The sequence below is a fragment of the Phocoena sinus genome, chromosome 4 (assembly GCF_008692025.1).
Source record: "Phocoena sinus isolate mPhoSin1 chromosome 4, mPhoSin1.pri, whole genome shotgun sequence".
NCBI classification, from domain to species: Eukaryota; Metazoa; Chordata; class Mammalia; order Artiodactyla; family Phocoenidae; genus Phocoena; species Phocoena sinus.
This window is the reverse complement of record NC_045766.1, coordinates 115620636-115642610: the sequence shown is the minus strand read 5'-3', so window position 1 is coordinate 115642610 and position 21975 is coordinate 115620636.

The following is a 21975-nucleotide window of genomic DNA, read 5'->3' as shown; positions in this document are numbered from 1 at the left end:
ATAGTGCTATAACTATAGCACAAAAGTTCAAAGTTATAGCACAATAGTGCTATAACTATAACACAAAAGTTCAAAGTTATAGCACAATAGCTATAACTAATATAATACTGAAAGGATTTCAAATTGATATAAAGATGGATAAAATAAACAGAGGTGTAAGAAAAGATTGTCATTGCCAATGACAAGACAGCTGTTTAGAAATTATTTTGCCAGCTAAGCCATTTCCAGATCGGATTATCATTAAAGAGTAGTGGAGGAGTTGAGATTTTAGTATATTTTATTTAATTTTTAAGGTACTCTCCATGCTTTCTGCTATATATTAAAAAAGAACCAGCCTGTTATTAGGTCACCACGGGTAAGTAAGTGAATTATGTCACTATATTGCAACTAGTTTTGAAACATTCTGAAAACATTCTGACATTTCACCACCTTTTCTTTTCTATTTTAAAACAAATAAGCATTTATTTTTCCCAGGCAGATAAAATATGTGTTTTAGGGATAATGACACAAACATATTGATTTTCAGCAAATGTTCCAGCAGCTGTTGACTTTTCGGTTGATTTTATGCAGTATACTTTCTGGACAGATACATGTTATAGTTATTTCAGTGTCATGATTGGTAGCTTGAATAAAGTCATGCCTGATTGAGAACATAGAAAAAAAATGAATTGAATGATTGAAAAATACCATATTAAAGATATCTGAAAAACTGGTAAATAAAGGGAAAGATTTATCCTGCCTTTTTTTTTTCGGCTGTGTCACACAGCTTGTGGGATCTTAGTTCCCCGACCCGGGCCCTTGGCAGTGAAAGCATGGAGTCCTAACCATTGGACCACCAGAGAATTCCCATCCTGCCATTTTGATATGAACTGTACCATTGACCAAATAGTACTTGAGAAATGGCTCTCTATACAAGTATCACACATAATACATTAAAAAGAAATGTCAAAATTTGAATATCATCATTTTTGGAAGCCCCAGTAAATTAGTAGAGATAGGCCCAATGATTCATGGCTTTTAACATCACAAAAGGATAGACATCTAGATACTATATGCCTCCAGGTGACGAAACACACCACCACCTACGGTCTAACAAAAGAGATAGAACCTGAGTTTGATCCAGCTTCCAGTTTGTAAGATATACAGAGAACAGAGGAACATGTGGAATTGTACCATGAGGATACAACTAGCAAAATCCAGACTATGGAAAACACCACTGGGAAATAAACAGATGGAGGGAAACTATCAATTAAAAAAAGAACTTAAAAGATGTAATAAAGTTTAAAAATGGGTAACAGTAGATTATAATATTTATGGAAGTATATTTAGGTGATAAATCTATTTCAAAATAAAAACAAGAGATTACAATAAAAGTCAGAACAGTGGTTACTCTTGAAGGGAGAGAAGGCCTGTGGTAGGGATGTGGTCCACCATAGAAGTGGCTTCCAGGGGGGATAGCTTCAAGATGGCGGAGGAGTAAGATGTGGAGATCACCTTCCTCCCCACAGATACATCAGAAATACATCTACACGTGGAACAACTCCTACAGAACACCTACTGAACGCTGGCAGAAGACCTCAGACCTCCCAAAAGGCAAGAAACTCCCCACGTACCTGGGGAGGGCAAAAGAAAAAACAGAAAAGAATAGGGACAGGACCTGCACCAGTGGGAGGGAGCTGTGAAGGAGGAAAAGTTTCCACAGACTAGGAAGCCCCTTCTCTGGCGGAGACTGGAAGGAGAAGCTTTGGAACCACAGAGGGGAGCGCAGCAACAGGGGTGCAGAGGGCAAAGCAGAGAGGTTCCCGCACAGAGGGTTGATGCCGACCAGCACTCACCAGCCCACGAGGCTTGTCTATTCACCCTCTGGGGTGGGCGGGGGCTGGGAGCTGAGACTCGGGCTTCAGTCGGAGCGCAGGGAGAGGACTGGGGTTGGCAGCGTGAACACAGCCTGAAGGGGGTTAAGTGCCACAGCTAGCCAGGAGGGAGTCCGGGAAAAAGCCTGGACCTGCCTAAGAGGCAAGAGACCATTATTTCGGGGGTGTGCGAGGAGAGAGGATTCAGAGCACCACCTAAAGGAGCTCCAGAGACGGGCGCGAGCCGTGGCTATCAGCGCAGACCCCAGAGACGGGCATGAGACGCTAAGGCTGCTGCAGCCACCAAGAAGCCTGTGTGCAAGCACAGGTCACTCTCCACACCTCCCCTCCCGGGAGCCCGTGCAGCCCGCCACTGCCAGGGTCCCGGGATCCAGGGACAACTTCCCCAGGAGAACACATGACGCGCCTCAGGCTGGTGCAACGTCATGGCAGCCTCTGCCGCCGCAGGCTCGCTCCACATTCTGTACCCCTCCCTCTCCCCGGCCTGAGTGAACCAGAGCCCCCTAATCAGCTGCTCCTTTAACCCCATCCTGTCTGAATGAAGAACAAACGCCCTCAGGCGACCTACACACAGAGGTGGGTCCAAATCCAAAGCTGAACCCTGGGAGCTGTGCGAACAAAGAAGAGAAAGGGAAATTTTCTCCAGCAGCCTCAGGAGAAGTGGATTAAATCCCCACAATCAACTTGATGTACCCTGCATCTGTGGAATACCTGAATAGACAATGAATCATCCCAAATGGAGCAGGTAGACTTCGGGAGCAACTATATATTTCCTTTTTCTCTTTTTGTGAGTGTGTATGTGTATCCTTCTTTGTGTGACCTTGTCTGCAAAATTTTGCTTTCACCATTTGTCCTAGCGTTCTATCTGTTTCTTTTAGGGTTTTTTTTGTTTTTTTAGTATAGTTTTTAGTACTTGTTATCATTGGTGGATTTGGTTTTAGGTTTGGTTGCTCTCTTCTTTTTTTTCATTACTTTTTGATTTTTTTATTTTAATAACTTTATTTCATTTTACTTTAGTTTTTTCTTTCCTTTTTTTTTTCTCCCTTTTCTTCTGAGCCATGTGGATGACAGGGTCTTGGTGTTCTTGGCCAGGTGTCAGGCCTGTGCCTCTGAGGTGGGAGGGCCAAATTCAGGACTTTGGTCCACCAGAGACCTCCTGGCTCCATGTAATATCAAATGGCAAAAGCTCTCCCAGCAATCTCCGTCTCAACACTAAGACCCAGCTCCACTCAATGACCAGCAAGCTACAGTGCCGGACACCGTATGCCAAACAACTAGCAAGACAGGAACGCAACCCCACTCATTAGCAGAGAGGCTGCCTAAAATCATAATAAGGTCACAGACATCCAAGAACACACCACCGGACACATTCCTGCCCACAAGAAAGACAAGACCCAGCCTCATCCACCAGAACACAGGCAGGCACTAGTCCCCTCCACTAGGAAACCTACACAACCCAGTGAACCAACTTTAGCTACTGGGGGCAGACACCAAAAACAAAGGGAACTACGAACCTGCAGCCTGCAAAAAGGAGACCCCAAACTCAGTAAGTTAAGCAAAACGAGAAGACAGAGAAACACACAGCAGATAAAGGAGCAAGGAAAATACCCACCAGAGCAAACAAATGAAGAGGAAATAGGCAGTCTACCTGAAAACGATTCATAGTAATGATAGGAAACGTGATCCAAAATCTTGGAAATAGAATGGAGAATATACAAGAAACGTTTAAGAAGGACTTCGAAGAACTAAAGAGCAAACAAACAATGAGGAACAGCACAATAAATGAAATAAAAAATTCTCTAGAAAGACTCAATAGCAGAATAACTGAGGCAGAAGAACGGATAAATGACCAGGAAGATAAAATAGTGGAAATAACTACCACAGAGCACAATAAAGATAAAAGAATGAAAAGAATTGAGGACAGTCTTAGGGACATCTTGGACAACATTAAATGCACCAACGTTCTAATTATAGCAGTCCCAGAGGAAGAGGAAAAGAAAGGGACTGAGAAAACATTTGAAAAGGTTATAGTTAAAAACTTCCCTAATATGGGAAAGAAAAGAGTCAACCAAGTCCAGGAAGCACAGAACCCCATACAGGATAAATCCAAGGAGAAACACGCCAAGACACATAATAATCAAACTGTCAAAAATTAAATACAAAGAAAAGATATTAAAAGCAGCAAAGAAAAAACAACAAATAACATACAAGGGAATCCCCGTAAGGTTAACCGCTGATCATTCAGCAGAAACTCTGCAATCCAGAAGAGAGTGGCAGGACAGGCTGAATGGATACAAAAACAAGTCTCATATATATGCTGTCTACAAGAGACCCACTTCCGACCTAGGGACACATACAGACTGAAAGTGAGGGGATGGAAAAAGATATTCCATGCAAATGGAAATCAAAAGAAAGCTGGAGAAGCAATTATCATATCAGACAAAATAGACTTTAAAATAAAGACTATTACAAGAGGCAAAGAAGCACACTACATAATGATCAAGGGATCGATCCAAGAAGAAGATATAACAATTGTAAATTTTTATGTACCCAACATAGGAGCCCCTTAACACTTAAGGCAAATACTAACAGCCACAAAAGGGGAAATCAACAGTAACACAATCATAGTAGGAGACTTTCACACCCCACTTTCACCATTCTACACATCATCCAAAATGGAAATAAATAAGGAAACACAAGCTTTAAATGATACATTAAACAAGATGCACTTAATTGATATTTATAGGACATTCCATCCAAAAATAACAGAATACACTTTCTTCTCAAGTGCTCATGGAACGTTCTCCAGGATAGATCATACCTTGCATCACAAATCAAGCATTGGTAAATATAGGAAAGTTGAAATTGTATCAAGTATCTTTTCCAAACACAGCAGTATGAGACTAGATTTCAATTACAGGAAAACCACTGTAAAAAATACAAACACATGAAGGCTAGACAATACTCTACTAAATAACCAAGAGATCACTGAAGAAGTCAGGAAATCAAAAAATACCTAGAAACAAATGACGATGAAACCACGATGACCCAAAACCTATGGGATGCAGCAAAAGCAGTTCTAAGAGAGAAGTTATAGCAATACAATTGTACCTCAAGAAACAAGACACATCTCAAATAAACAACCTAACCTTATACCTAAAGCAGTTAGAGAAAGAAGAACAAAAAATCCCCAAAGTTAGCAGAAGGAAAGAAATCATAAAGATCAGATCAGAAATAAATGAAAAAGAAATGAAGGAAACAGTTGTTAACATCAATAAAAGTAAAATTTAGTTCCTTGAGAAGATAAATAAAATTGATAAACCACTAGCCAGACTAATTAAGAAAATAAGGGATAAGACTCAAATCAATAGAATTAGAAATGAAAAATGAGAAGTAACAACTAATGGTGCAGAAATACAAAAGATCATGAGAGATTACTACAAGCAGCTATATGTCAATAAAATGGACAACCTGGAAGAAATGGGCAAATTCTTAGAAAAGCACAACCTCCTGAGACTGAACCAGGAACAAGTAGAAAATATAAACAGACCAATCACAAGCACTGAAATTGAAACTGTGTTTAAAAATTTTCCAATAAACAAAAGCCCAGGACCAGATGGCTTCACAGGCACATTCTATCAAACATTTAGATACGAGCTAACACCTATCCTTCTCAAACTCTTCCAAAACACAGCAGAGGGAGGAACACTCCAAAACTCATTCTACGAGACCACTGTCACCCTGATATCAAAACCAGACAAAGATGTCACAAAAAAAGAAAACTACAGGCCAATATCACTGATGAACATAGATGCAAAAATCCTCAACAAAATAATAGCAAACAGAATCCAGCAGCACATTAAAAGGATCATACACCATGATCAAGTGGGTTTATCCCAGGGATGCAAGGATTCTTCAACATACACAAATCAGTCAGTGTGTTACACCATATTAACAAATTGAAGGAGAAAAACCATATGATCATTTCAACAGATGCAGAAAAGCTTTTGACAAAATTTAACAGCCCTTTATGATAAAAACTCTCCAGAAAGTAGGCATAGAGGGAACTTACCTCAACATAATAAAGGCCATATATGACAAACCCCCAGGGAACATTGTTCTCAATGGTGAAAAACTGAAACTATTTCCACTAAGATCAGGAAAAAAAAAGGTTGCCTACTCTCACCACTATTACTTAACATAGTTTTAGAATTTTTAGCCACAGCAATCAGAGAAGGAAAAACAATAAAAGGAATCCAAATTAGTAAAGAAGTAAAACTGTGACTGTTTGCAGATGACATGATACTATACATAGTGAATCCCAAAGATGCTACCAGAAAACTACTAGAAGTAATCAATGAATTTGGTAAAATAGCAGGATACAAAATGAATGCACAGAAATCTCTTGCATTCCTATACACTAATGATGAAACATCTGAAAGAGAAATTAAGGAAACACTCCCATTTACCATTGCAACAAAAAGAATTAAATACCTAGGAACAAACCTACCTTAGGAGACAAAAGACCTGTATGCAGAGAACTATAAGATTCTGAAACTATAAGATACAGAAAACTATAAGATACAGATACAAACAGATGGAGAAATATACCATATTCTTGAATTGGAAGAAGCAACATTGTGAAAATGACTATATTACCCAAAGCAATCTGCAGATTCAATGCAATCCCTATCAAACTACCAATGGCATTTTTCACAGAACTGGAACAAAAAACTTCACAATTTGTAAGGAAGCACAAAAGGCCCCGAATAGCCAGAGCAATCTTGAGAAAGAAAAACGGAGCTGGAGGAATAAGCCTCCTGGACTTCAGACGATACTACAAAGCTACAGTCATCAAGACAGTATGGTACTGGCACAAAAAGAGAAATATAGATCGATGGAACAGGATAGAAAATCCATAGAGAAACCCATGTGCATATGGTCACCTTATTTTTGATAAAGGAGACAAGGATATACAATGGAGAAAAGACAGCCTCTTCAATAAGTGGTGTTGGAAAACTGGACAGCTACATGTAAAAGAATGAAATTAGAACACTCCCTAACACCATACACAAAAATAAACTCAAAGTGGATTAAAGACCTAAATGTAAGGCCAGACACTATAAAACTCTTCAGGAAAACATAGGCAGAACACTCTATGACATAAATCACAGCAGGATCCTTTTTGACCCACCTCCTAAAGAAATGGAAATTAAAACTAAAATCAACAAATGGGACCTAATGAAACTTAAAAGCTTTTGCCCAGCAAAGGAAACCATAATCAAGACGAAAAGACAATCCTCAGAATGGGAGAATATATTTGCAAACGAAGCAACTGACCAAGGATTAAAGTCTACATTATACAGGCAGCTCGTGCAGCTCAATATCAAAAAGCAAACAACCCAATCCAAAAATGGGCAGAAGATCCAAATAGACATTTCTCCAAGGAAGATATACAGACTGCCAACAAAGACATGAAAGGATGCTCAACATCACTAGTCATTAGAGAAATGCAAATCAAAACTACAATGAGATATCACCTCACACCGGTCAGAATGGCCATCATTAAAAAAACTACAAACTATAAATGCTGGAGAAGGTATCGAGAAAAGGGAATCCTCTTGCACTGTTGGTGGGAATGTAAATTGATACAGCCACTATGGAAAACAGTATGGAGTTTCCTTGAAAAACTTAAAGTAGAGCTACCATATGACCCAGCAATCCCACTACTGCACTTACACCTGGAGAAAACCATAATTGAAAAAGAGCCATGTACCACAATGTTCATTGCAGCTCTATTTACAATAGCCAGGACATGGAAACAACCTAAGTGTCCATCAACAGATGAATGGATAAAGAACATGTGGCACATATATACAATGGAATATTACTCAGCCATAAAAAGAAACGAAATTAAGTTATTTGTAGTGAGGTGGATGGACCTTGAGACTGTCATACAGAGTGAAGTAAGTCCAAAAGAGAAAAACAAATAGCATATGTTAACACATATATATGAAATATAAAAAGAAAAAATAATGGTTCTGAAGAACCTAGGGGCAGGACAGGAATAAAGGTGCAGACTTAGAGAATGGACTTGAGGACACGGGGAGCAGGAGGCATAATCTGGGACGAAGTGAAAGAATGGCATGGACATATATACACTACCAAATGTAAAATAGATAGCTAGTGGGAAGCAGCCACATAGCACAGGGAGATCAGCTCGGTGCTTTGTGACCACCTAGAGGGGTGGGATAGGGAGGGTGGGAGGGAGGGAGATGCAAGAGGGAGGAGATATGGGGATATATGTATATGTATAGCTGATTCACTTTGTTACAAAGCAGAATGGTAACACACCATTGTAAAGCAATTATACTCCAATAAAGAAGTTTAAAAAAAATCCGTAAAAAAAAAAAAAAAGAAAGAAATGGCTTCCAGGATGTGTAGCAATGTCCTGTCTTAAAATGAGCTGTGGTTACAATTTTGTATGTGTGTAATTTGTTAAGCCATACATATAGTTTTGTGTGGTTTACTTTATCTGTTTTGCAATTAGAAAATTATAAAACGTTTAACAAATATTCAACGTAAAGAGTATCTGAAACCCCATGAAATATTAAACAGAGATGCATGTGAATAGATGGTAACTGGTCTGTGAATTTATTGCAAAGAAATCCTAATTGTGAAATGACTTGGTGTCCTTTTTAACTGCTTTCACTGCAGACGATTTTTCTTTCCACTTTTTCCTGTCAAAGAAACTGTTTGGTTACATGGTTTTTTGTTTTGTTTTGTTTTGTTTTGTTTTGTTTTGTTTTGTTTTGTTTTGCATCCAGAGGACATACTGATATTACTAGGAGGCTATACAGCACAATTTTGCTTCTCCCTACCTATCTCTTCTCTAAGATTCTAAATTTCAGATCTATCATTTTTGACATTATTTTTTTTTGTCTGCCTTACCATTTCCGCTTTTAGTTTAAATGTCTTTTAGGATTACTGTTTCCGAATCAGAACGTAGTATGTGTTGTGTTAAATATTATAGAATGACGTGAGGTTTTAAGAGAGTGGCCATGTCCTCCTAAGAGAACCATACACTGAAAATAAGAGGAAATAAAAAAGGAAGAAGATTCTTCCATGTGCTAAAAGTGACAGAAAATAAAAGCATTTCCAAGGTTATTTGTCTAAGCCACACAGTAAAGTTATTTATAATAAACTGCAAAAGTAGCCATATAGGTGTAAAATTGAACAAAAATAGCATATTTGTAGATATGTTATAGATGCCTCATAATACAGGCCCATTCTGAATTGGACTGCAGAATGGGAATTTGTAAGACAGCTTCTGATATCAGATAACTAGGGTATATAGAAATGAGTTGAAACCCCATCTGTGCTAAATGTAAGGTGAGGGGGTGAAAGGGACAGACGTACTTGTCAGTGCAAAGATCTTACTGCAGGTTAGGCCTGGGGCTCAGTAACAGCCTTAAGCAGGCAGTGCTCCATAACTATAGAATTAATGTTTAAAAAAAGAAAAAAAAAAGGGCTTCCTTGGTGGCGCAGTGGTTGAGAGTCCGCCTGCCAATGCAGGGGATACGGGTTCGTTCCCTGGTCCGGGAAGATCCGACATGCCGCGGAGCGGCTGGGCCCATGAGCCTATGGCCGCTGAGCCTGCGCGTCCGGAGCCTGTGCTCCGCAACGGGAGAGGCCACAACAGTGAGAGGCCCGCGTACCGCAACAAAAAAAAAAACAAAAAAAGAGAGAGAACCACTATAATTACAGTCTTCCTGCCTGTGTGCATGCCTGGAAAAAAAAAAAATCCTTATGATGTTTATGAGCAGGGAAAATTGGTATCCTCTGAGTCCAAGGAATGGCCATTTTTCTTGGCTCAGGTAATCAACTCTACCCACTCTGTCAAGTTTCTTTGAAATCTTTTCAACTTATCAATAAGGTCTTACAACCACTTTAATTTTAAAATAAATTTTGTTAACAATACTTTGCTGATTTATATGAACCTTCCAACTTTTTAAATTCAAACTTTTCTGAGACAATACTATATTTTGCCAATGGAGGGCTTTTGTAGGTCATCCAAGAGATTTGTGGGTCAGTTCAGCCAGGATGCAGTCAGGTTAAATAGAGTATTGTGGGCCAAGTCAGTTAATGTAAAAAATGAGTGTTTATTACAGCATAGCAACCCCCAATGTGTGTTGTCTGTAGGTATATAATCAGGAATTGATTGCAATTCTGTTTTCAAGTGAAATGAACTCTGTACTAAATCATAAAGACACGCATATTTCTGAAGATTTGTGGAATCTGGACCTAATGTGATGGAAGTGCATTTAGGGATGAATCAGGCATATTTCCTCCCTCCAGCCTCATTCCGTAGCTGCCTTTTGTGGGAACAAGGCAATTACATTTCCAGGAACCCACCACATTATCAGAAAAGCGGTGGCCAGGTTCTTCCTAAGTTTTGAATCTGTTTTCTTTGTAGTATTGGCTGTGATCTTTTGGTGAAGAAAACCTTGTTCACATTCCCATCGGTTTAACTACCGCTCCTAAGTTGTAGATTCCCCAAGAAGAAAGGCCGCTTCTTGTGTCTTGGAATGTTTGTATCGGCTCTCCTTCCAGAACCTGAGGCCTGAAAGAGCCTCAAATTTATGACATCTGTCATGGAACTCATTCTCTTTCCCCAAATCAGAAAACCCCTTTAATTTTTATTTTTTATGTATTTATAATCTTTCAAAGAAGCTCTCCCAGCCAGAATATGTTAATTGTCTCATGACCGTGGGAACCAAAAAGTTAATGAGTGAGAAATTTGCTTTATGTTAGGATGTTTTTTTCTGTTGCTAGGCAACACTCTCAGTCTAAGATCATGGTGGATTCTTTCCAGAATCACCTAAACCGGGAACCTCGGAGCCACCTATTTTACCTTCCTGTCCCCACTGCCTTCTATCAGATCTGCTCCCCAAATTGTTCTCTTCTGCCTCCTTAACTTTCATTCTCTCCGTCCTCTCTGTTCTGCCTTAGGACAGGCCCTCATAGCTCCAGAGGCCCCTTAACTCCTCTCTGTGATTTTAGGCTTGTTTCCTTGCCATCCAACCTCCAGACCAGCAGTCTCCAAAGTGAAGTAAAGGATACTTCAAAAGACCTAAGTTCACGTGTTTATGGATACTCTACCTAAAACCTTCATAAATTCATGTAGTTGCATTTGTACTATCTCCACTCAGTTTCTTTGAAACTATTTGATAAGTGATCAAATACACTGAGCAAGTGTTGATAATCTCTTTCCTAAACATACTCAAAATGAAGGGAGGGGTATAGTAAAGTCAGAGTTTTGTTGTTAAATGAGTGATGGGAACATTTATATCTTGAGCTAACTTGAGACACGTAGACCTGTATTTTCTCTTTCTCTCTCTCTGGAACTTGGCAGTTTGGTGAGAAAGTCTTGAAAATACCCTTGTTTTGGAGACTCTAGGATCCTTTTCTGACAAAGCTAATTTCCTGAGTCAAGGTACCATGAAACATTCTATTATACAGTTAGATTATAAAGTCAAGAGTACTAATATCTTTTGCATAAAATACCGTAAATTCTACATTGTTTTATGTGTAACATTCCGTACAGTAATTCTTATGGACGATGAAGTTTGAGAACTGCTAAACTAGACTAAAAGAAAGAATAAAAAGAACTATACGTGCAGGAGGCTTGCAGACATTTAAACCATTACTCCTTTAAGATAACTATCATATTTCTAGAGGTGAATGTGAGATGTGTAATGAATTTTAAAGTGTTCTTTCTTTCCTGCATGATTAGCTCCATTTTATCTAACTATTTACAACCAATTATTTTAATAAAAGCTAAAGACTTGGGTTTTTGTTTAGTAAAAGATAGTGGAATCATAGTGCGACTTAATTGAGACTTAGTTAGGACTCTACTCCTGGTATAGATTTGAATATTTGTGTCCCCCCAGGTACGTTTGTTGAGTCCTAATCCCAGTATGATGGTAGTTGGAGGTGGGAGTTTGGGAAGTAACTGGGTTTGGATGAGAAGTTAGAGGTAGAGCCCCCATGATGGGACTGATACTCTTATACTGGGATATAGAGTATAGAGCTCTCTCTCTTCCACGTGAGGACACGGAGTGAAGACTGCTGTCTGTGAACCAGGGAAAGCACCCTCACCATACACCAAATCTGCTGATGCCTTGATCTCAGAGTTCTCAGAATTAAGAACTATGAGAAATAAATGTTAGTTTTTTAAGCCACCTAGTCTGTGGTATTTATGTTACAGCAGCCCGAACTAAAACAGCTGTATATCAATGGGAGCCAAACAGAATCACTGCAAATCCTTGTATGCAGCCTACGAAGTACATCTTGACAAGAAAGAACCAATTCTCTTGCTAATACAAAGGATTTCATCACTTCAGACATTCCTTATCTAAAGCCAGTGATAATATTGCACTTTTTGCTTATTAGATTTTTGCCCTAAACCTGAACAAAATGGAGGCTGCAAGAAAACAAGAATTAAAATTCATACATTTTAAAGCAAATTTTTAAGCTGTTACTTGCAGCATTCTTCAGTTTAGAATGTGGAGTCTTATTAAAAGCAGAGTATAGATGCAGTAATCACAGGCTAATCCTACAGAAAACTTCCCCATGCCCGACTTGGATTTAATGAATGCAAGATTTGCTCAATATTAGTTTCACAGCAGAAAGACACATTGCTTTCATGCTAGGAACAAAATCACAATGGTATCTATCAAGTAAATTATTGGACAGTATTACCTTGTTCACCAAACTATGATGCATGAAATACTAATATGTGATAAAAGAGTATAGGGTAGAAGCTAAGTTATTAATAATTTTGATCCAAACTCTTAAGAATTTATTAATACCTATGTTAAGTGAAACTATTAATAGTATAGCAAGATTTTGTAAATAATATTAATATACAAGAGACATGTAAAATATAATCCAGAGAATATGGAATCTTGTGTGTTACATAAGTTGAAATCATAAGGAAATGAGTTATGAGTTTAGAATTGATGTTATAGTATTATTAAATGAAACAATATAAGACGATTTAAAAAAGTCTTAGTAGAAGGTTGTATCAGACATTGGGCCCCTACTGGGGAGTGTTATCACAAAGAAGTGGAGATCACCAAGATGAAGGCCATTATAATATCTATACAGCCTGGTCTGTGTTTGCCATTGTCTTATATAAACATTTAAATTCCACTGTGAAACTTTTCCTGTAAAGATTCTGACATGTTAAATACATTTTTTTCCATATAATTTGAAACTGTCAGGCTATCTTATAGCTCATACCACATGGTACTTACTGAGCTATGTGAATCCAGAGGAAAAGATGCTAAAGTTCCTGTTTCTTCTGAATGACAGCATTTTCACAGATGTTGTATCTTTTTACAAAGCACAGTTAGATTCTTTTTGGGGTGGTTGAAGTTACTTTTCATTCTTAGCAAAGACCACTCAATATTTTTAAAAGTATAGTGATTTTGGTAACAGAAAAGGGTGAAAGAGTCAAATAGCAAATTTATTGAATACATTAAAATTTCTAATCAAATCTGATCCCTGAGGGGAAAAAGAAGGCAATTTTTATAAAATGTTCTTATTTTGTTTATTCTCGAGTTATTTTTGTGTCATAGGGTATGGTTTTATTTTCTGTTGTGCCTATTGTTGAACAGTTGTGTGTTAATGTAAGAAAAATTCTAAAATACATCATCATCCAATATAAAGTGTAACAGGTTGACAGCATGTCTGAATGTGAGCTAAAATGTTGTATATTTCAGGTTAACATCACAAGTCTCCAAACCAGTGGGTCACCTGAAGGAACTCTGCTTGCAGTGACCCAGTGAGTAAGGGTCACTGGAGAATTATGACACACTTCTGCTCCCTACCTGGGGGAGCCTTTCTCTTCTCATTTTCCTTTTCTCAGAGAACTCCTATTTTATAAACATTATCTGACCTCCCCTGCAAGCATATTAGTGTATTTTCCCGTTTTATTCAAATTGAAGCTCACAAGATGCTTCCCTGTGCTTTCTTGGTGCCCTTCTTCTTACTTTGTTGTAGGATTTATCACATTTCACTGAGTTTTTCACTTGCCTTCATCTGTTTGACTACACAATGCTCAAGAGCATAATTCCCATATATATCTGTCTCAGTATTTGTTATACTTCTTGATATTTCACGTGCATTTGAGCACATTAAATGAAAGAGTGACCTCTGAAATTTCATTTAAGTCTCCGTCTGAATTTTTATCTCACTTAAATCAATATATATGTGATTATAATATATATTTTGATATGTGTGTTATACATCAGGCATTGATAATATTATGTAAAATTTTTAGTTTGGTAAGCTTGAGTTCCTACTACCCTGTGCTACTACTGAAAAAAGTTAATTTTTAACTAATTTGGATGGAATTGTGTGGGGATATTTAGGTGGAAGTACTTCTTTCCCTGATAGCTTAAACATTCAGTAAATATTTATTATTTACATGCTGTGTGAAGTGGTGTGTTAGGAAGGTGGATACAAAATGGGTAAGGGAGCGTACTCTCAACCTAGCACAGAATAAAGAGCAAGAACTTGAGGGTGAAACATCTTTGAGTTGACCTATTTCTTTGTCATGAGCAAATTGTTGTATTTTATTGTTTTTTTCTCATTATAGAAAATTTGGAAAGCATATAACTCATTTAAAAATCATATATCAAATAAAACTTAACAGTTCACATTTCTGAATATTCATTCCCAATTTTTAATATATGTCGAATACAAAATTGGGACCACAACATATATGTACTTTTGTATATTGATATTTTTCTTACCTAGCATCTCTGTTTTTCCTTTGTGTTATTATATTGACTTCAAAAATATTTTGATAGCTATATCTTTCTCCTCTTTTTCAGTGTCTAGATTATTTTCAATTTTTCATTTGATAGGGCTATAGAAAACATACTTGCATACAGCACTTGGCCACATCCGTGATGAATTCTTTAGAATGGATTACTAGATGACAAATTTGTGTCAAATGACTTTGACATAGTATAGCAATCCATCAGTGTTGCTGAAATCTATTAATTTAAACAGTTTTGAGTTATCTTCTTCATGGATGATCAGATTAGTTGAAAATAATGATAGTTATTTTATCATATATCTTATTAAATTTTTCATCTTATTACTTTGCTACAAATTCTAATGTTTAAATTGTTGAAGAAATAGTGGGCTTTCTTATCTTTTTACCTCCAAATTTTAATTGTGAGTCCTCTAGTTTTTACCCATAAATATAATGTTTTATATTGGTTCAAAAGAATTATATTTAGCAGTTTAGGGAATTTTGACTTATTGACGTGATGGAGATTTTCTAATGCTGAAAATCACTGAATTCTTATTATAAACCTACTTGATAAGGATGAGATATTATTATAATGTGGTATTAAAATTAATTTTATAGTATTTTATTTAGAATTTTACATGGATATTCATATGTAGAATTGATTATATTATATATCTTATACATGCATTTATGTATATATTTTGGTGTGGCTTTGGTGTCACTTCTGTGTTTGTAATATGACTTTTATATTTTTCAAAGTGTCCCTATACATGGGATAGAGATTATTGCATTACAATTTGAAAGGTCAACTTCTAAAATCATAAGCTTTAATATATTCATTTTTAACTACTATTTTGAGTCTATGCAATCCTCTCATTTTATTATTCTCAGACCAGTTATTTCACCGTCATCATCATCTGATTTTCTGGTTCCTGGAATCAACTATTGTCTTCTAATTTAGTAGCCTTTTTTTCTGTTTTCTTTCCCATCCCTACACAGCTAGTTACCTCAGCCCCTAAACTAATCTAGATTTAGCCCAACATCCAGCAACCTAATTCCAACATTCAGGCAGTTGAAAAAAATTATAGCTCTCTTTAGGGAATTTCCACTCAAACTTAAGATGAATCGTCAAGTCTACCTAAAAACAAAAATTGAATAATTCCAGGATAATACACACAAGAACACGTAGTATATAAACTTGAGCAGGGCATGAATTACTGATTCTTGCAGACTCTTGTACCCCTGCACATAGAAAAGTAATTGCCCGTATTGTGTTGGTTGGTTGAATGAATGAACATATTTCCTCAATTCTTACTGCTTTAGCTGCCTTTCCTCCATGACATTTTTCTGCAATTTGCCATCTTCATTCTTAACTTGGCCTGGCTTGTACCCTGATTAAGTCTCCCATTTCAGTGGTTACGTGCTTCCTTCACACATTACACGTAAGGATTATTGAATTAATTGCAGTTCTCTGAATCCACCCTACTCGCTCACAGCTCTGCTTTGCTTGAGTTGTCTGTTCTGCTTGGAATAACATCCGTGCTACTTCTTTGCCTGTTTAGCTGCTCTTCCTCCTCCAAACTTGGCCTGAGAACAAGCCATTATGTGAAGTCTTTTCTGATCACTTCCCTCTGTATTAAATTCCTTTTCTTTGTTTTTCCATCATGCAGTGTACATCCTTCCACTGTAGCATTTATACCGCTATATCATGCATATCACACATGCCTGATTACTTCTCTGCATCTTCCTCTAATTTATGAGCACCTCAGAGAGAGAAACTCTCTTTAATCTCTGAGTCCCCAACACCTCACACAGTGTCTGTCATATTCATTATTAATTCATCAATGAGAACACAAATTATAAATTAGCACCCACTCATCTCCTTTGCTTTATAGCATTGTTCTCCACTTATAATATTTTTTCTTTAACATAAAAATAATTAAATTTCTGAAAATGCTGACTTTCTTTACATATTTTATTTGAAAAGTGAAACTTAAATTATTGCTTAATAGCTACAGATTTGTGTTCTAAAGGAAACTGGGACTCCAAAATAGGTTGACAAGTATTGTATAACTTGTGAGGAGTTTAGCTATACTTTTTTCCTGTTTATGTAGCATTGCTGCTGTCTGCATCAGCGTGTGAGCAGAACGTTCCTGATAGGTTGAGGGTCAGTTAACAGAGGCTCCAACTCTAATGGAAGAAGCACTGGTGGTATCTGAGGGCTCTGCTGGTTCAGTGTTAACAGTTTTATACAAAGTAGATGATCCAGTCAACTTTGGACTAACTCATGCTGTTTTCTATTTCTTTTGTCTTTTTTTTTTTTTTTATTGCCAAGCTACTCATTGCTGAAAAGAAAGGAACCTAGGGAGAAAGAAATGCAAGTTAGAGCATAGTTAGGGTCACTGTCTCCGAATGAAAAATGGTTCTGAAGGCATTTAGAGTGTATCATGTCATCTCAATGCCAAACTCTTAAATGAAGATATTTGAGTATTCTGCCCTTATTTTTGTATTTTAAAAAAGATGACATAATCTTTTCTATCTACCACATATTGAAACTAATGGGTAATGTTCCTAGAGGAGACAGTGTCCTTGAAAAAAAAATGTTTTTATAGCCTGTATTTTGGTTTGTTCTCTGATCCACTTTTGACACCAATACTAGACTCTTTGCCACTGATTCTTTTTTATTGATCTTTACTTGCATTGAATTGTCAATGTCAGTTCTCCTCAGGTAGTACTATTTTCTCTTGTAATCTAAATTGTGGAAAATGGAGTTTCTGGCTACAACTTACTTTTTTACACTTACGATTCATCATCCCTCACAAATCCAGATACACCTATGAACTGGATCTATATCCTTTTATCTGTAGTATCATACTTCTGAAGTTTAATCATGGTAAACAAACACGCTTCAAACTTACCATGTGCATCTTAACTGAAAATGTAGATCATAAGAATTATTATTAAACTGTCTTAATGTTACATTTTAATGTTTTATAAATAGGATTAGGAGGAATAAAATGTATCTGCATTGCAGTGTAAATATTGGGGAATCCTTTGTTGGTCAGAAGACTAATACTCTGTCATAACGCAGACTGTGACCGTTGATTATGTACTATGCACAGGGCACTGCTAAGCACTGAGGGAAACAAATACCTATAAGTCAGTGTCTTTGTTCTCAAGGCATTTATATAGCAGATTATTTATTTTCATTGATTTCCTGAGTTTTTAAAAATGACAATATAGTTCTTTTAAGACAATGATTCTGTGTAGTACCATCTAAAATTAAGATACATGTGCATTCTCTTTAAAATCTGAAAACTTCTTGAAAAGTCAGCATGTGATCTACTATACTATGTATGCTGCTAGAAGAAATTCATAAAAATTTATGAAAACATAAATTTTATTTTTAGAAGGGACCTTAGAAACCATCTTCTTCCAGGTTCTGTCGTCCCTCTCTTTCATCTTCTTTCCCACTTTGTAGGTGAGAAAACTGAGACTGATGGGGGTTAATCAGGCTGTCTAGGATCAGTCAGTTGGGCAGTCACACCAGTTTAAGTCAGCCTGGGTACCCTTTCAAAGACAGCCTAAGAAAATTGGCAGATTAATCTCCATCCTCCACCAACAGCCATAACAGAGGCATTAGCCTCATCTGGTAACAATGAACGTTTCCTGAATAACAGTGATATGCAGGTGCCCTGCATGGGGCTTTAAGCAACAGGAAGAACTTCTCTATAAGAATTGCTGTATAAGAATCTGTCATCGTGAGGGTGGTCTTAATTTCTTGCCTAGAGAAAAGCCCTTGATCATATACTTTCATTAGGATAAAGTAAACTCTCCTTCCAAAATATGAAAACTTCTTATCCAGGTATAGGTGAATGCGTAAGTATCTGCCACTTGGTCTGACTTTATTGCGTTCCTGGGTGTCATAATCACTGAGAATAAATAATAATTTATTGATGCATAGTAAGTTTGCTTGACTAAAACTAATAATATCTTAATGGCTTCCTGCCCTTTCACCAGATTAAATATTCTCACTGTTGAGCTCTTTTATGTTTGACTCACTGTCACATACCTCATTTTCTTTAGTTCCTTTTAAGATAAATTGTTACTTATCATTTCCTGGGCATATTCACATTCATGCATTTGATAGAATGGTAGGCTCTAGAAAAAATGAAACCTGCATTATTATTTACCTTTCAATTGTCTATTAAAATCCACTCGCTATATACTCCGTTCTGTTAATAGTAGTCTTACATAGTGACTTTTTTGAAGTAGTTGAATTAGATATAAAAAAAATTAATCTACAATAACTTTTCACATCTAGGTGGAAATTGAGGACACATGATATCAAATGCTATCTCTGTCCAAGAACCCCAAACATACTTTATATATTGTTGATAAGGCCCTGCATTCCAGCTCTTGAAGTTTCCTCAACAGCAGCTAAAACTGGTCAATAGTATTATTCCAGGTCATTTAAATATCAGTTATGATGAAACAAATGCAGGCAAAAGAAGTAATAGTACCACTTTTGGCTCTGAAGCCAGAAAGACAGCTTTTATACTTACTAGGTTGACCTTGGGCAAGTTACCCCAAGAATCTTTACCCACGTAAGGCTCTTTGTCTGCACATGTGAAACGGGGATGGTAATGATTCTTAGACCTGCAAAATTGTGGAGAATTCATTTCAAAAATTATTTAGAGAGGTTACTACATTGCCAGCATAGCTGTATATATCACTTATATGGGATTATGCCAAGTAATGCTGTTAGAAGGATAAGGTAGGTGGTTTTCTGGCTGTTCACTTTGAACTTTGTGTACCTTGATGAGCAGATTAGGATATGCTTTTCTAAGGTTAAATATTTTGTAGAAATTGTGTTGATTAATTTTATGTGTCATTTGACTGGCTCACGGAGTACCCAAATATTTGGCTAAACGTTATTTCTGGGGGTGTCTGTAAGAGTGTTTCTGAATAAGATTAAGATTTGAATTAGTGGACTCAGTGGAGCAGATTGTCCTCCACAGTGGGGGTGGACACAACCAGTTGCTGAGGGCCTGAATAGAGCAAAACACAAAAGAAGGGGAAATTTGCTCCTCTGCCTGTTTGCACTGGGACATAGGTCTTCTCCAGCCCTTGGACTGTGATTTACACCATCAGCTCCCCTGGTTCTCAGGCCTTGAACTATGACTAAACTATAGCACTTTCTTTCCTGGGTCTCCAACTTGCAGATGGGGCTTCTTAGCCTCTGTAACCACATGAGCTAAATCTATCTATCTATTTTTACTATTGGTTCTGTTTCTCTGCAGAACACTGAATAATACAATGCTTAATACAATAACATAGTTATTTATAATAATAATAATTATTATTATTTTTTGTGGTACGCGGGCCTCTCACTGCTGTGGCCTCTCCCGTTGTGGAGCACAGGCTCCGGATGCACAGGCTCAGCGGCCATGGCTCACGGGCCTAGCCGCTCCACAGCATGTGGGATCTTCCCGGACCGGGGCACGAACCCGTGTCCCCTGCATCGGCAGGTGGACTCTCAACCACTGCGCCACCAGGGACCCCTATTTATAATTATTAAGCACCTGTTTTGTGTGGTATATTTTTATTAAGTGTTATGTTACATTCAAACATTCAATAATGTATTACTCACTAATACTCTGTGAGGTAGGGTTCACTATCTCATAGTACAGAAGAGATAACTGTCCTGAGAGATGTTTAGTAAAGACTCAAAGTAGAATTCATGCAGTGGTCTATCTGCTGTAATATCCCACTGTCTTCCCAGGAGCCCTGATGGTTTATTATAAGTACTTGTACATGAACTTTCCTAGGGACTTCCCTGGTGGCGCAGTGGTTAGGAATCCACCTGCCAGTGCAGGGGACACAGATTCGAGCCCTGGTCTGGGAAGATCCCACATGCCACGGAGCAACTAAGCCGGCGCTCCACAGCTACTAAGCCTGTGCTCTAGAGCCCACGTGCCACAACTACTGAACCCACGTGCCACAGCTGCTGAAGCCCCGGCGCCTAGAGCCCGTGCTCCACAACAAGAGAAGCCACCACAATGAGAAGCCCGCGCACCGCAACGAAGAGTAGCCCCACTTGCTGCAACTAGAGAAAGCCTGCAGGTAGCAACGAAGACCCAATGCAGCCAAAAATAAATAAACAAATAAAATAAAAAGAAAAAAACACTTTCCTAGGTCACAGACTCAACTAACTTTCTGGTACAAAATTTGGATATTCAAAACCTCTTACACTGATCTCTTTTTCTCACCAGGATGAAGGAATCCCACTGTAGTTTAATTCTCCCACTGATTAAAACTAAACACTCTGAACAAAATAAAAATAATAAGTGAATGAATGAGTAAATAAAGAAATAAGGATTCTGAAAAATAAATAATAGCACTCAGATAGAAGAGATACGTCAAAACTTGAATAACAGTGGTGATGAGTTTCCTATGGTTTTATTTTCTTCCTTTATCTCCTGGCATTGAATGAGGACAAGACAAACCAGGAACTTTGTGATGGTCATGGTCAGCAAAACTGGGCCAGAGGATTAGGAAAATAAATAGCCTTGATGAGCTGTAGATTATAGAAGTCCTCATTTCTTTTGTCTTTTTCTTCTCCTAGCACTGACCCGAGACCAGCCCCAGTGATGCAGCTGGTGTAGGTACATAAGAGTCAAGAGAAAACTTCTCCCTTTAGATAGAGAAACCAGCAAAAGGGTTTCTGAGTATGGGGGAGGAGGAATCAATCATATTATGTTTCTCTCTCACCCTTGCCTCACTGCTCTGCTTCTAGTTGTCCATATCTGGGCAAGAGTGCAGAAGGCTAAATCTCTGAAAGAACTCTATATTTGACCTGATGAGATGACTCTGGAAGCCAGAGAGTGAGGGATAAATACACAAGAAGCTAGAAAGAGGGATCCCTAATTTTGTGTATAAACCAACACAAGTGTCAAAGCCATTCCCCCCCCAAGCTGGGCTTGGGCAGAACAGAGCCAAAGAAACAGAGCAAAGGCTTCAAGAAGAGAAGGAATATATAAAGCTCCATCCAAGCTCTCAGGCCACCTCCCGAGAGGCTCATGTGATGAGCAGACACAAACAACACAGCAAGAGCTTTGAAAACTAAACTAATATTTAAATCACTTTCTATAGAAAGCAAAACAGACCTTACAGGCTAGACCTAACCATGTGATTGCCTGCTAAAATGAATAAACAAACAAATATACAAATCAACAATCTCTGCCTAAATTTAACAGAACCCGAAGT